General features: G+C 41.4%; 1 pseudogene; it reads left to right on the plus strand.

The window, feature by feature from the left end:
• Positions 1-1,888: 1,888 nt before the first annotated feature.
• On the plus strand, positions 1,889-2,786 carry LOC112425161 (small ribosomal subunit protein uS2B-like; annotated as a pseudogene).
• Positions 2,787-6,384: the final 3,598 nt, after the last annotated feature.

Genomic DNA, 6,384 nt, shown 5'->3' on the forward strand with positions numbered 1-6,384 from the left:
AGAATATAAAGGAAAACATAATGATATTTTTGCCCTTAAAGGACTTAAATATGAGTAGGAAGATAGACAGGATAGCCAATGAAGACTGTAGAGCAGAGATACTACCCTAAAGAGATGCACAAAGATAGAGCACCTCACCTAGCAGGTAATGATCAGAGAAGGGTTCCTGGAAGAGCCAACACTGAACCTCAAGGGGTTAAGTAACATAAGTTGGTCAGATGGAAGAAGGAAACAAGAAGCCATTCCAGGAGAAAGAAACGACATAAACAAAGGCACAAGAGGGTCATAGAGATGAAATAATGCTTCAGCCAGTCTACAGGATGTCATTAGTGGTGGATCCCAGAGCTCTGTCATCAACCTGTCCCATTTATTTTTGTAAAAAAAGTTGTGTGTACAGGGTCCCTAATGAAAATTGTGAATATGAGTCTGAGATAATACATAACGCATTTAAACAACAAAATTAAGACCCCAAAGAGGACACAGTAGGAATTTAAGAAATAATTGTTGAATCCGTAACTCTTGACAGGGTGATTAGATGGGTGCAGAAATACGGTATACGGGAGAATCGGGCAAATAAAAACCCATGTAAAGAAAGATTTAGTAATCTGAGGTAAATAAGGCAAAGCTGTTAACATGTTAATCTTGGTAATGAGTTCATGAATGTCTGCTATTTCATTTTCTGCACGTTTCAATAGTTCAAAGCACTTGGGATTTTGATAACTATAATACCACAGTAGGATTTTGTTGCCAAAATTCAAATGCATTTTTTGGCTGGCGTAAGGGAAGTCAGAATTCAGAAGGAAAGATGTGTCCGTCTCCTCTATTCCATGCTGACCCGATCCCATGTGCACAGTCTGAACAGTCCAGGAATTTATACTTATGGACACATGTTCAGCTGTGTTCCGAGAAGAAATACAAGTGAGTAGGGGCTCAAAAATATGTTCTACGAGAAACATTTGAAGGAATGATAGTGCTTCGTGTGGAGCTGACTTGAGAATTCTAATCACTGTCTTCAAAATGCTCTCTTGGAGATAACATGAGACTTGCTGTATGGAGCTCTAGAGGACAGGCCTACAGTGGTGTATGTCATAAGTGTGTTTAATGGACACTCATTCAATTGGATGAGCTCTGCAAAAATAATCCTATTTTTAGAGAAAAATACAAGTAAGTAGTGTGGGTGGCTCCTTCAGTCATTCTGCTTAATGAGTGTATATGTGCCCCAGAATGGGCAGGAGCCAGGAAGCATGAGCTCTCCCATCTCAGGTCCATTTTGCCTCTCAGAACATAAGTATCTCCCCAGTCTGAGTGTAATTCTAGCTTTGTAAAATTCATATTTTTTTAAATGCCTCCATCTCCATTATGCAAACCAACTACATTTTCTGCTTTTCAACCAAAGAAACAGTCATCAGTTCCAACATGACAGGAATGCTGGCTAACAAATCATAGGCTAATAATGGCTGGGTTGCTTTCCTGAGGAACTTTCAAGACCATGTTTGGCCATATTCAATTGCTGCCTCATGTGGCTATAGAACCAAACCTCCTGCAAAAGATACAACTTCACAATAAAACCAAATGTTAAAATTGCAGGGAGAATGGTTTTAGCTTAACCCAAGGAAGAATCCTTTAACACCTAACTTCTTTGAGAAATTAAGAGGATTTTCTCTGATATCAAAGATATTTAAACAGAAACTAGATGATATTTTTTCTTTGCAGATGGGACTCAGGGATTTGACAAGAGAGGTTAATCAGACCCAAACTAGTTGATCTCTTATAATCTTGAGGTTCTAAAATTCTGTGAGGCAGCGTTTCCGCGCTACCTACAGAGGGGTCCATACGACATTGTTCTTAATTTCAGGTTCCTGTCATAATTTAAAGAGAAACTTTCACAATGTCTGGAGCCCTTGATATCCTGCAAATGAAGGAGGAGGATGTCCTTAATTTCCTCGCAGTAGGAACCCACTTAGGTGGCACCAACTTTGACTTCCAAATGGAACAGTACATCTATAAAAGGAAAAGAGATGGCATCTACAGCATAAATCTGAAGAGGACTTGGGAGAAGCTTCGGCTGGCAACTCATGCCATTGTTGTTATTGAAAACCCTGCTGATGTCAGTGTCATATCCCCCAGGAATACTGGCCAGAAAGCCATGCTGTAGTTTGCTGCTGCCACTGGAGCCACTCCAATTGCTGACTGCTTCACTCCTTGAACCTTCCTAACCAGATACAGGCAGACTACTGGGAGCCACAGCTTCTTGTGATTTCTGACCCCAGGACTGACCACCAGTCTCTCAGAGGGGCATCTTGTGTTAACCTACCTGCCACTGCTTTGTGCAACACAGATTCTCCTCTACACCATGTGGACATTGCCATCACATGCAACAACAAGGGAGCTCCCTCAGTGGGTCAGATGTGGTGGATGCTGGCCTGGGAAGTTCTCCCCATGGGCGGCACCATTTCCTGCAACACCCATGGGAGGTCATGTCTAATCTCTACTTCTACAGAGATCCTGAAGAGATTGAAAAAGAAGAGCAGGCTGCTGCTGAAAAGGCTGTGACCAAGAAGGAATTTCAGGGCAAATGGACTGTTCCAGCTCCTGAGTTTACTGCTACTCAGTCTGAAGTTGCAGACTGGTCTGAAGACATGCAGGTACCCTCTGTGCCTATTCAGCAGTTCTTACTGAAGACTGGAGCGCTCAGCCTGCCACGGAAGACTGGTCCACAGCTCCCACTGCTCAGGCCACTGAATGGGTAGGAGCAACCACTGAATGGTCTTAAGCTGTTCTTGCATGGACTCTTAAGCAACATGAAAATAAGGTTGACAGAAAATAAACATCAGTTTCTAAAAAATAAAGAATAAAATTCTGTGATGCAAAGACCAGAGTCATCCTAAGTCGATGGCATAGCTCATATCACATTGTTGCTCTTTCCATCCTTCTTTCTTTAGATTTCTCATTTTCTGATCTTTTGAAAACAACTTGCTCTGTCAAGAAGCATTTTCCAATTTATCTCTGTTCTAATGTGATAGATGGTGGAGTACTGTAGGTACCCAGGAATGGTGACTGTTGCTGCATTATTAATGATAGCTCCATTAGATTTTAACTTCTTTTTTCTTCGTTCACAGCACTCATTTTGCAGGGAACTTTTACTTTTTCCTGTGGCTAAATCTTAGGAACTCAAGATCCCAGTTTAGATGGCTTCTTTAAAAGTGTATGTTTAAACGTATGAAATTATTAGGGCCAACAGCAAACTCCCAGTAGAAGGGGAGAGCTCAGAGGTGGAATTACCTATTGGTGAATAAGAAAAATCCAAAACTTAGTGGCTTACAATAAATCTTTTTCTCCATCTCACAGATCTGCAATTTGGGCAAGGCTTAGCAGGGACAGCTCAGCTCAGATGCTGAGAATGACTTCTGGAACCTGGAATCATCGGATGGTTACTCCCACACAGTAACCTTCAGATGACTCTAAGCTCCAGGCTGACCAGAGGGACCACAGCTGAGGTCATCAGCTGGAACACCGACATGTGGTCTCTCTCTTGGCTGCTTGGCTTCCTCACAGCATGGTGACAGGGTCCTAAGAGCAGCTGTCTTAAGAGAGCCAGGTAGAAACTAGATCTTTCTTTGTGGCCTAGCCTTAGAAGTCACATAGTGTCACTTCCACCATAGTCAAAGGCCCTGTCAGGTTTATGAGAAGAGTGTCAACATCAAGTTTAAGAAGAGTATGTATGATGGGATATCTACTGCAGCCACCTTGCGAAGTACAATCAACCATGAAATGGATGATTCATTTGGAAACAAGAAGACTGGGAACCTTCTCAGTTTGATTATTTGCATTCTGTGTTTAGAAAAAAATTGCATGTGTTTCATTTCCTTTGTTTTGACATTAATCTTGAATGTATGGTTTCAAAAGTCTATAGATTTTTTCAGGTGACTTGGCTACTTGATTAAAATAGATGTAAGGAAGGTAAAACAAGTGCCTGAATTTAAGGTAAAGAAAGCCATGTGCAGACATAAATTTGATGAATAGTTTGCTATGGCTACATTAATTGACAGCATTGCTGTCAACACTAGTCTTGTAAAAGACCTCCTTTCTTCCACTTGTGCAGACAGTTGGACATATGCTAGAGTTCTGTACTCAGAGCACAGCAGACATGCCACAATCACAAAATGCAAGAATTAGCACAGGGGACTAGAGAAAGGACAATTCTGGCTAGTCTGCCCTCACCTTTCTACTCCGTTTCTTAAACTTCTGTCACCGCTGCACCCCAAACTACCTAGCCAATAAAATAAGAGATCCAACACAAACCAAAAATTTACTATTTAATTAAAGCATCTAAACATTGTTTTAAATCCCAGTATAGTTTTAAGTGATGAGTGGGCTCGTTGCATTGTGCACATGCGTGTATGTATGCATGTAAATGGCTGATTGTTCTGAAACTTTGCAAGGATCTGCCAAGGACTAAATTTTTTAAAAGTCTACATTTGGAGGCTTCCAGATGAATGGTTTCCTCTGGTTCACTCAAGCAAAAGAAAGGAAGGAAAGAGAAGAAGGAGGAAGGGAAAGAGGGAGGAATGAGTAAGAGGACACAGGGGGAAGCATTCCCCCGGGATTTTGACATTGCAGTCCCCCTACGTAGATACATTGCTACTGTTCATTTCCAGTGTTTCTCCAAATAAAAGTCATAAATGTGGTGAATGTCATGACATGCATGTGATTCTGTAGCATCACAAAGCCCAAAAAAACTAACTCATAATATGTTCATACGACTTTTTCTTTGGAAGCCATCCTGAATCTTACAAACTACAGTGAGCAACAGTAATTTTTCTTATAAGCAAGAAGCACATAACTCCTGCTTATTCTTCAAAAATGGTGGAGAAATAAGTCCAATGAAATGATGACAGCTGAAACAGCATCTCTAAAGCAAAGGTTATGCTAGTAGGCTATTCTAGAACTGTTTTTCCTCTTCTTCTCTTCGTTCCTTACCACAAGAGAACAAAACACTCCTTGACCTCCCTTAATCCCCAAGCCCATCTTTCTTCACCACTGCCGAATAATTTGCTCTTCTGAGTACCTGCTGTGGAACTCAGGTGGTGAGTTCAATGGGCTTGGCAATGAGACAGGATTTACTGAACTCATCCATGCTTGAGTTTAGTAAATCCACTGGTTGAATCACCCCAGGTTGAGATTTATTGATTTAAAATTCCCTAAAAACACACTGCAAAACATTCCTAATCCCTAAGATGGCATCTATACTCTCTTTTGGAGCTCAAAGGTTCAAGAGAAGTTTGTGGATGATAAGAGAGCATTAAGTTTCCTGTCAGAAATGTTTGGGAAGATAGATAGGTTTTTTTTTTTTTTTTTTTTTTTTTCCACGCTAGATTAAGGGTCAGGAGAATGCATACATTTAGTATAAAAAGGAAGGGAGTTTCCTCTCAACGATAGTATCACAGCTCAAAATCCCAGTGGTCAGCTGGAGCCAGACCAAACACACCTTGGGAAACAGGGACTTTAATCTGTCTGGCTTATGGGTGTGAGATGATTCTTTGGAGGCCAAGGGACAATGAGGTAACCAGGAACGAAGAGGAATGAAGGGGATTTGAGAACAGAGGGGGAGAACCGATAAAATGAATAAGAATTATGGGTTTCTGTCTGCTCAGAATAAACAAGGGGTTTCTGGTGAGACAGAGTCAAGCACAGAAGAACCTAAAAGATCAGGTGACATATAAGGCCAGATAGGAAAGGCTGTACTTACCTTTGTTATAATGTAAGGATTTACTTTATAAGGTGCTAGGTCTGATACCAGGGAGTTGAGGAATTCTCAACAGGACATTCCAATGTGAGCTGCATCCGTCTAGGGAGATTTGCTATCAGTACCAGCAAGTATCCCCCAAAATAAACATAACCCAGGGTGGTCTGTGGGCACCCGCCCCCTTCTCCCTCCTGAGAGTTGGGGGCTTCTGATAGCTGGCATTCCTCCCAGCTAAGAGTCATGTGTCCCTGCCACCCTGGCAAATTTACAAGTGAGCTGTGGCAAATTTACAAATTTACAAGAGTACTGCAGAGCTGGGAAAACACTGGCCTAGCAGGATGGCTGAAAGTTCTCCTGTTTCTTCCCTAGAAAGAGCATGTCCTTTCTCTTTTAGAGGGTTCTCTTATTTTTCAATTCTGTTCAGACACTCAAAACAGCCCCCTTTTCCTAAGCCCGGTCAAAACTAGCCGGTTCTAGCAAAACTTGTGTTTTCAAAATAAAGTTGTGGCACAAATTCAGAAAATTAGCTCCTTTGACAGTTGGTTCTCATTAAAATCTTACCTTAAGGATTTAAAACCTGGTTGCACAGCACACACACACACCCACCACCAAAGCATTGCAGAAATCTATTAAAGCCT

Source organism: Macaca nemestrina, chromosome 10 (genome assembly GCF_043159975.1).
Source record: "Macaca nemestrina isolate mMacNem1 chromosome 10, mMacNem.hap1, whole genome shotgun sequence".
Taxonomy (NCBI): domain Eukaryota; kingdom Metazoa; phylum Chordata; class Mammalia; order Primates; family Cercopithecidae; genus Macaca; species Macaca nemestrina.